Source organism: Erpetoichthys calabaricus, chromosome 8 (genome assembly GCF_900747795.2).
Source record: "Erpetoichthys calabaricus chromosome 8, fErpCal1.3, whole genome shotgun sequence".
Lineage (NCBI taxonomy): Eukaryota > Metazoa > Chordata > Cladistia > Polypteriformes > Polypteridae > Erpetoichthys > Erpetoichthys calabaricus.
The window spans coordinates 174,101,091-174,112,095 of NC_041401.2; positions in this window are offsets into that span (position 1 = coordinate 174,101,091).

The following is an 11,005-nucleotide window of genomic DNA, read 5'->3' on the forward strand; positions in this document are numbered from 1 at the left end:
CCTGCTACGAGGGCCCCTCAGATCTGCGCCACTCTCAGCTCACACAGACTCGCGCTCCGGTTTGTCAGTGAATTATTTGAGCTTTGCCAAGTGCTTGAAGCGCGGTGGTCTCAAGAGTGACGAGAGAAAGTGATACGCTATATCAGGACCCAGGCCCAGATACTAGCCTATACCTCAACAAATCCAAGCTGGCGTCCACTGTAAGCTTTTTTAGCACATAGTAGAAGTAACTTCCGTGCGGTTGATACTGCAAATCGTTAGAATACGGGTGGGCTTCTGTGTCGTTTCATTTATTAGCATGGTGTTTATTATGCAGAGGATTGATGCAATATTGATAAGTGAACATCGACAGTATTTCTCCATTGTCTCGTAAAATACGGCAGAAACAGACTTGAGCCCGTAGACAAAGCGCACCAGACGAGGCTGGCTCGGTAAGACATCTACCGGTTCTCAGTTTGTCAACTTTACACTTTTTGCTCGACTCAGAGTTATTTTCATTTCTTCTCATTCAAAGGTATTAACATATGATTTTCTTTGTCTTAAGTGTATATTCTGTTCGCAAGGCGCTATGACGGTTTTCGTGATCGATAGACTTTAAAAGTGTCTCCCTTTTGTAGCTGCTCTCTATAGTACGCACCAGCCCTTTGCATTGAATGTGGTGCCGCCATAAGGCTGTTGTCTCCGAGCTTCGGTTATCTCCCGGGGTTGCCATCTGTGTGGAAGATGAATGAGTTTAGAGGTTTCCCTTGATAATCCTGTTTCATTTAATATGAGGCCACACTCTTAAAAAATAACAGTAAATGGCATTATACCGAGCAATGTGGTTGCTCGCAGAGCCTTTGCTTAACAGAGGATCGTTTCATTCTGTGAAGTTTCACTTTGGACTTTGAAAAGATTGCTAATATGTGGACAAAACAGAAATCGCGGATACGAACCGATCAAGAAAAGACAAAGTTAGTCTGCCCGAGTGTACGCAGCAAGAGTCCTTTGAAAATGAGAGCCCTCTGACATATTTATAAATCTCTTATCTATTCCTCGTTATATTTATGGAGCATGCGTGTTACAGGTCTACGTAACTAAAGTTTTTTTTTTCTGGACTTTTCTTGTTGATGATCTTTTTCGGAATAATAAATGGCATCTTGGCACCTTTATGTGGTTAATTGGCAGTTAATCCCGTATGAGTTCGTGTGCCCTGCCCGTGATGAATTCGCGTCTCGTCCAGAGTCTGTTTCTACCGGATGCCCGGAACTTTCGAGATAGTCTCCAGCCCCCTACGACCCATCCATCCATCCATCCATTATCCAACCCGCTATATCCTAACTACAGGGTCACGGGGGTCTGCTGGAGCCAATCCCAGCCAACACAGGGCGCAAGGCTAGGAAACAAACCCCGGGCAGGGCGCCAGCCCACCGCACCCCCTGCGACCCCCTAATGTTCTTTACACACACTCTCAGAAACGGGATGAACGGAGGGTACAGCTTTGTGTTAAAGCTCACCGATTAACGCACATCAGATAATAGCGACTGTGAAGGGGTGATAAAAAATACTGATAGAAAGTCCATCCATCCATTATCCAACGCGCTATATTATAATAAATTGTAATTGTTATCAAGTTAGGAAATATTTTTAAAAAGCTGCATAAAAAAGCACCCTGGTGGAACCTTAATTATGCAAAGATCGGGGCCCGCAAGCCGCCCGTTGGGTTGCGTGTTTTTTCCACACTTCAAAGACATGCGGTCGGCCTTAAAAAGTCAGGACTCTCCTGCTGAGGAAATTTGAGAGGGGACCTTGTTCAGGAAAAAAAAAGAAAAACAACCCACTAGTAAAATTTCAGAATAGTCAGTGGAAAAGCAAACGGCTCCGGTGCCAGCTGTGCGAACGTGCGTTTCCATTAAGGTGCAAAATCTACTTAACAAAAGAGAAGAGGCAGAAAATGATGCTTTGTGAAATTCGGCTTGACTGATTTAAAAAGCTTGCTCCGCAAACACAATAAAACAATAAATGTGTGCTTATTAGAAAAGTCTTTTGGAATGATGGGAGGAGAGTCACAATAATCCTTCCTGAATTGGACAAATGCTGTCATGGTCTGGTTGAAGTCGTAAGTCACCCCCTCAAATTCTGCCCCCATCCTGCTTACCCCAATGTCATCCCCAACATGGGTGTTGACGAGGCCAGCAGGGGGCACTTACCCTTCAGCTTGTTTCGATCCCAATGCCCCAGTGCAATGACAGGGACACTATGATGTAAAAATGGTATTTGTCCTTCAGATGAGACCTAAAATGAAAGTCCTGACTCTCTGCCATCATAAAAGCATCTTCTGAAAACAGTAGAGTGTCCCCAGATGTCCTGGCAAATGACCAATCATGTTGTCGTCCATTCTAGCCCCCTTAATCATCCCTTGTTTTTTATTGTTGGAAATTTGTAAACTTTGTACAAACATTAGGAAGTTTTCCTTCACACCAACGACCATAGATGAAGTAAATGACCAAGTGGTGTGATGGATAGTAGGACTTTAGAGCAGAAGAATTAAGTGGACCGAACTGGCGAGCTTTGTTGAGTTGAATGGCCTGTTCTCATCCAGATTGTTCTAATGTGCCAACTGGCTAACTGTCTCTTACCCGCTAACAACTCCTGAGTGGTGAGTGTGCTGGCACTTATGTGGCTGCTGTCGTCTCATCCAGTGGATGCTGCATATTGGTGCTGGTTGAAGTGGCTCACCAATTCAATGTATAGTGCTGTGAATAGCTTAGAAATGCGTTATATTATTATTATTATTAACTCGGGTTCTTTGGCACATCAAAATCTGCCCTGTGCAAGTGGATGTGGTCAGTAAGCGTGACCCGTGATGCACTGGCACCCAGTCCACGACTGTTTCTTGCCTTGCTGCACCCGCTGCTAGTAGGAAAAGATGGTTTTAAAAAATGGGGCAGCCTGGGAAAATGACTGGCGACAGTGAGAAGTCATGTTGGAAATGAGTGGTTTGAATGAGTGAGGCCTAACACTGAAGGGTAACATTTATTCATTCTTTTGCATTATTATTGTAAATTTCTAAACTTTTGTTTTGCCAGAGCGAGGGCCGGTATTTGTAACAGTGTCTGCAGCGAAGAAAAAAAAAAATACTGCCCAAGCTCCGAGACGATCACGAATATTTTCAAATAGAATACAAAAGCCAGTATTGTCACCTAGTGTCATTTAACCTCATGTGATCCTCTGGTTAAGTGGAATAGTGCGACTTCAGTCACGGTGTGCGGTTAAACACTTTATAAGACGGCACTGTAGTATTTTGTGGAGAAAATTTTTTTTTTCCTCCTCATCGTACTACAAAATAAAATACGGCGAGGAAGTTGTGGCAGAGAATGAGAACCATGCTGTTGACAGACTCGTGGACTGGAGTTTCAATCACTGCTTTAGATCTTTACATTGGGTACAACTAACTGATGCTTTACACAAAGTGATTCCACTGTATACGTTCAGTGAGACTTTCTCCCAAAATGTTTATTCGAGATGGGTCCAGCTGCAGACCCCCACAGCTCCGCCATTCAGTAACCAATTGGATTGCAGGATTTTTGTTTCTTGGCTTACTTGATTTGAGACAGATAACCCTTCGCCAACCCTAATCTTATCAATGACGTGCAATTTAAAATGACAACCTCCTCAAAGGAGTGGAGTACTGGGGGTCCGCAACTAGACTCTATTGGTTTATGCCTATATAGGCTGTGGGAGCAATGGAGGCAAAGCAAGACCCAGCCTTAACACACTGGTCTTAACACATACCGTAACAACGGACTAGCTGACCGTCTGATTATGCCATTTTGCGTAATTGTCAGTTACCAGGAAGAGTGATGCCATGGAGGAAACCATTTTTGGTTTCCAAAGGACCATCCACATGCAGGTTCTAGAAAGAATCTGTAACAGGCTCCACAAATAACCATAACAGACTTGTGAAATGCCAGTGGACCCGGACCACGTTCAGGTGTTCTTGATCTGTTCCTATCCTGGTGGCAGTCTACTAAATTTGAACGTTTCGTGTTTTGCTCGCAGGTTACGCTCCTAACAATGCAATTTCTTTAATGGCACTTTACGGTTCTTTACTGGGTTGTGTGGTTCCTCACAGAATCATTGGTTGCCCAAGCACCATTTCGTTCTTGGGATGGGTTCTCTGCATGTGAAGTTGGTTCTGTGTGCTTTGAAAAACTTCCTAATATGTAGAAGAAAAAAAATCTGAAATCTTTAATGTATGGTAGGCTACCTAGCAGGACATAACAGATTCAGGAAACGGGGACTTAGCCTGGGTGATTGGGAGCGGCGAGAGACATTTTAAGATCAGAAGCCCATTGGTGTTTCACCAATCTGCTACCATCTCTTCATGGCTATTTACAATATGGAACCTGTCTGTGATCGAAATTAATAAATCAATGGTTCTTTCTGGATCCTTCATGCAGATGGTCCTTTGGAAACCAAAAATGGCTCCCCTGTGGTATTGCTTCATTTTTAAGAGTGTACCTGGTCTTTAGTGGACTGTGTGGTTCCTCGTAGAACCATTTGTTGCCCAAGCACCAATTCCTTCTTGGGATGGGTTCTCTGCATGTGAAGCTGGTTCTTTGTGCTTTGACAAACTTCCTAATATGTAGAAAAGTAAATTCTGGAATCTTTAATGTATGGTAGGCTACCTAGCAGGACATACCAGATTCAGGAAACAGGCTCCTCTTAAGATGGTGTTTCACAAATCTGCTACCTACGGTATGAAGCCTGTCTGTGATCTATATAAATAAATAAATGGTTCTTCCTGGAACCTTCATGCGGATCGTCCTTTGGAAGCCAAAAGTGTCTCCCCTGTGGAATTGCTCTGGCGCCTTGATTTTTAAGAGTGTACCTGGTCTTTAGTGGACTGTGTGGTTCCTCGTAGAACCGTTTCTTGCCCAAGCACCATTTCCTTCTTGGATGCATTACGTTCTTCGTGCTTTGAAAAACTTCCTAATATGTGGAAAGAAAAACCTGAAATCTTGAATGTATTGCAGGACAGGGTCAGCCAAATCATGACCCACCGGACGCCTTTCAAAGCCCAAAGGACCAATTTCACCTTCTCTTTGTCAATCACTGGTTCAACGAAGAACCACCCGAACACTTCGACTTGATACGCCGAGGGGCTAAACTGTGCGAAATGTGCGTAGAAGGAGCGAGATGAGACGAGGATTTCCGGCTGAATGCTACGAGGTGCCCCAGCAGGCTTCGGGTTCTGAGCTGCGTGACATCTTAACACAGAAACCACATGAAAAGGGCCTACATAAGAAAGACATCACAGATACCTTCATGAAAAGACGAGCTGACGTTTACCTTGAGGGGAATTAACCGGATGAGTCAGTAAGGTAATGAGGCTGATTAATGTCACTACCCACTAAAGGGTCAAAAATAGATTTGTAGAAATTAGTAAAGACATGAAATAAGAAGCTTCTGCAAATCGATTAGTGCGATCGCATGTATGTTTTTCATAGTAAAAAAAAAATTACAATAATGGTGGTCTGCTAAACAATTTTAGATGCATAAATAGATGTTTTAGGTGACAATATCAATGATGTGAATTAATGGGCAATTATAACCTCTCAAGTATTTGCTGTCTCTCAACAACACAAGTGTGCATGGAATAATAAAGTCAAATGGCACACAGCACACCCTCTCAGTAAGGAAGGTGCCAGAACATTCCTTTAGGGCACGGGTGTCAAACTCTGGTCCTGGCTGCAGGTTTTCATTCTAACCATATTCTTCTTCAGTTTTGGCTGCTAATGAACTTCTTTTGCCTTAGATTTAATTAACTTGACTCAGGCCCCTTAGTTGTTTCTTTTTCCTTAATTAGCAGCCAAACAATAATGAGACACAAGACAAGCCACCACATGAGCAGCTCACCTGTGGCCATCACACAATATCTGAAAATAAAGAAAGGTGAAGGTCTCAGTAAGGTTGATCTCTCAGCTCAGCCAAACATTTAGACGGCATTCTTAGATAAAACAGAAAAATCAACAGTTTTGGAAATGTCTGCTGTGCCAGAATGAGAGCAGCAACAGGCCACAAAATTAAATAACGGGGTTAATTAACAGCAAGAAGAATCGTCTTCTCATTAAGAAATTGGTTGGAGTGAAATTGGCTGGAGTTTGATGTTCCAATTTAGCTGGTCATCTGTTGGCTTGTTTCACGTCTCATTTCTGTTTGGCTCTCATTTAGTGAAGAAAAGAATCAGTTGAGAGGACTGAGTCCTTAAAACAGGGCTATGAAAATGAAGGGAAAAGGAGTTCATTAGCAGTGAAAACTGGTCAGTGATTAGGAAAAGGGTCTGAATGAAAACCTGTAGCCGCTGAGGCCCACCAGGACCAGAGTTTGACACCCCTGCTTTAGGGTGATGCCACACAGGAGCCATGTTTGATACTCATCCACACAAAGAAACAGGTTCCATGAATAATCACGAAGAATCCATTTTCTTAAGCTGATTACCCAAGGCAGGGTTTCGGGGGGCAGCTGGGGTCCATCCCAGCAATCATGGGGTGGAAGTCAGGAACAACACCTGGACGGGACGCTAGTCCATCATAGGGTGAACACACTCACACACACACCGTCACACACACACACAAAGTCACACACTCACCAGAGTCACACAAACACACACACACAGAGTCACACATTCACACACACACACAGTCACACACTCACTCTCACAGAGTCACACACTCACACAAACACACAGAGTCACACACTCACACAAAACATACACACTCACACACACACAGAGTCTCACATTCACACACACAGACACACACCATCACACACACACACACGCAGTCACACCTCACACAGAGTCACACATTCATACACACACACACTCACACAGAGTCACACACACTCACACAAACACACAGAGTCACACACTCACACAAACATACACACTCACACACACACACAGTCACACACACACTCTCACAGAGTCACACACCTCACACAAACATACACACTCACACACACACAGAGTCACACACTCACACAGAGTCACACACTCACACAAACACTCACACTCAGACACACACAGAGTCACATGCTCACACACACAGTCACACACACACAGACACTTGGGCCAATTTAGTAACACCAGTAATTTAACACTATGACTTGATGGGACGCGTCTTTTTCATCGTTTAATGAGTGTTGCAGCCCCCCGGCTCCAGTCCAGATTAGTAAGGGTGAGGAGGCATCTGAAATATGTGGGTGCAGGTGTATGTGGGACATGGGGGGGGGGGGGTCTTAGAGAGTATGGTAGGTGATAAACTCCCAAAAATCCCCAAAGTAATAATGTTCTTGACAGCATTTTCGACTTGATATTTGGAGGGGGCTTGACCTGGCCCACCCAGAGCATAAGAAGCAGTATTTTTTTTGCACACTACCTTCAAGGGACATGCCTGCTAAGATTACTGTAACACAGGGGGGGCTGCACTGCTAACTTCATTGCTGATGAGAGGCTCAGATGTCTGGAGAGTGGAGTGGGCACCTTCTAACTCTACCAGCGTGGATTTACCTTCTTGTACCCTGGCATTTTAATGGCATACGTGTTAATGTTGGACTATTCCTGTCTGTGGTTGTGTTTGCCTAGAACTGCACTTTTAAAAAGTAACAGCTTTGGGCCGTGTGGTTCTACATGAATTTATTTGGCTGACGCCTTTATCCAAGGTGACTTACAACATTAATAACATTTTTTGGGGGGTTTTCCAAATGGAGCAGAAGCAGGTGAAGTGAGTCGCTTGTGGTCACACAGCATCAGTACTGGAATTTGAACTGACAACCTCAGGGTTTGTGATCCAAAGCCTTAATCACTACACCACCCTGCTGCTTGTTGCTCCATGTTATTCTAAGAAGGGGTTTTTGCATATGAAACGGGTCCTTTGGGCTTTGGGAAATGTCCTGAATATGTGGACAAAACATAAACTTTTATTGTACACTATAGTATAGGCAGGACTCTAACTGATCAAGAAAAGCTGAGCTTAGCTTGAGTTTCTGTAGGCAGCAACAGTTCTTTTAAAATCAGGAGCACGTTATTATTTTTATTCATCTATTCATGCCTATTCAAGGGACCTGTTAAGCATCATAATAATTAAAAGGCATCTCTGGAACTTTCCTGTGGACGGGTCTTTTGGGAGCCAAAACTGCTTCTTCCCCTGTGGCATCCCTCTGAAGAACCACTCTGGCACCTTGAATGTTAAGCGGTTGGCGTCCCGTCCGGGGCCTTGTACTCAGTGGTGCCAGGACAGGATCTGCCACTCTGCCACCCTGAAGTGGATGGTATGACTCAATAATGCATTCAAGAAAATAAAAAAACATTCATTGGACTTTAAGTGCCTTGAGCATGGGAAAGGCGCTATATAAATAAAAAAACATTTTTAAAAAAAAAACGAGTTCGACGAGCATGAGGTGGTAATTGGGAGTAAATACAACTAAACTGTCTTAAGTGAAATCATTGAGAAGTAATCAAGTGGTTAAGACTCAAACCCTGAGGTTGTGGGTTGAAATCCTGCTAGTGACGCTGTGTGACCTCGAGTGAGTCACATCACCTGCCTGTCCTCCAACTGGAAAACCAACATACTGTAAATGGAACCAACTGTATCGTAAGTCACCTTGGAGAAAGGCGTCAGCCACATATGGATATACTGGATTTTACTGGGCTGTTTTTAAGTAAAAATCTTCAATTTCAATTAATTGATTCTTTTCTGTTGAACTACAGTAAAATACTTGCATCCAAATTAATTTGTTAGGCTGAGGTTAATCATGAACATATTCAACAGTCAAAAACAACATCTTTGGATTTCATTCATTTTCCTCGTCAAGCTATTCCACCCAGATAAATTAAGTAAATCCTACTTTTCATACAATATACGTATTTTAACGTAATAAAGCGAACTAAACCACATGTAGATAAACTGAATACGGCTCGGGTGTTTTTAATTCGGCAGTACGATGGCCAGGGCCGGATTTATATGAAAAGAGGCCCTAGGCTATTCCACTTATGAGGCCCTTTCACCTTCCATTTTTAAGTTTGTAAATTACATGAGAGATAATAAAATTTTGCTAACAATTTGAATGTAGGCCCCTCTTGATCTTGAAGCCCTAGGCTGAAGCCTAGTTAGCCTATAGGAAAATCCGGCCCTGACGATGGCGCAGTGCCTCGGTGTAAGGAGGCCTGGGTTCTCTTCCTGGGTTCTCCCCGTGTCTGCATGGGTTTCCTCCGGGTGTTCCGGATTCCTCCCACAGTCCAAAGACATGCAAGTTAGGTGCATTGGCGAACCTAAACTGTCTCTAGTGTGCCCTGCGGTGGGCTGGCGCCCTGCCTGGGATTTGTTCTTGCCTTGCGTCTTGTGCTGGTTGAGATGATGATCCCCGTGAGCCTGTGTTAGGATATAGCTGGTTGGAAAATGACTGACTGTTTTTAATACGCGCATTACGTCAATGCTGATCCATTTATCAGGAGAGCAGTAGTTCACGTACAGCCACATTAGGTAAACGCGTTACATTTTGGCTGATTACATTTGTGCGTCTAATTAACATTAATGAGAATGTTGTATTTGAAACAAAGAAAAAGATGCTCTTCTGATGTAGGGTGGGCATCGTGTATCAAAAAAGAATCATAAATCGGCTGCCGCAAACCCCCCAAAAACCCCGCCGCAACTGGGAGAAACTCAATACACTACAGGTATTCTCAAAGTCTTAGCAGACGTAGAACGGCGAAGAGATCGCTGGCAGTGCGCGGTCAACAAAAGGGGCGGAGCTTTATGCAAAACACGAGACTTTATGCAAATATAAGATAGTCGTGTGCAGCCATAAACCTTGATCAGTTTAAGTTTCATACATCAACTTAATGTCACGGTAGGGAATGGAAATACCATGCTCTGATAATTAAAAAAGTGGAAATGTGGAGTACGATTAGCATAAAATAAGCGAGTAAAGACGGATTATGCTGCTGTTGAAAGAAAATAATCTGATTGCTTTGTTTCAACATAATTTAATTGGTTTAGCGTGACATCAAACAGATTACAGCCAGTGTAACTAGATAAAGTTAAGCAATGCCAGCGAACAAAGCTGTGTCAAGTTAAGTAACATAAATTAGATATACAAAGTGAACATTCCCTATAGTTTGAATTATGTGGAGCACAGTTGGGCGGCCGCTAACTCTTCATTACTCTTTAGCGGAATAACCAGCGGGGGTCCTCGGCAGCGGCCAGACCTCCTACATGACGCTTAGATAAATTGGGACCACCTGTTTGTAAATGCTGCCACTACATCTCGGTTATGAAACAACCCAAATGCATTTAATGTGCCCGTGGAGACGTTCGCTGTCATGACACTTACGGCGCTTCCTAAATGTCAGCTGCATTAGTTTACGTAACATAAACGCCCCGCTTCTGACTGCATTTGACAGTTGTCATTGAATTACGGTGACAGGCTTCCACATGGGAGGAGATACAATGCGAAGGTCAAATTGGGGCCGTAAAAATGAAAAATAACCTGTAAAGCTTTTCCTAGAATTCCTCTTTACTATGCCCAGGTGCCTTCCTTTCGAGCGGTGGCACTTTAGTTGTCAGCTTGGAACTTACTGACTATATCTCTGTTAATGGCTTTGATTTAGTACATGTGATGTCACGGAATCAAAACGAGCAGATAAAAAAGTGGAATTTGTCATATTTATCAAAGGAGCTCATTTAGATGCCGTTGCTTATTTTCAAATACTCGTTTTACAACGATGGGGCGTCCCCTCTTTGTTTTTCCTCCATGTCTCGTCCACACACACACACACACTTTCGTCCTTCTCTAACCCTCCTGATTTTCCACTTTGTTAGTCTGTGTAGACGAAGCTCGTGGGGAAAAATGAAACCCAAAGTGAACAGCAAGCCTTACAGAAGCGCTGCGATCAGATGCATAAACGCTTCATAATGTGGCCGGAGAAAGAAAGCGCGCGGCGTGCACGTGTGCCTTTCCT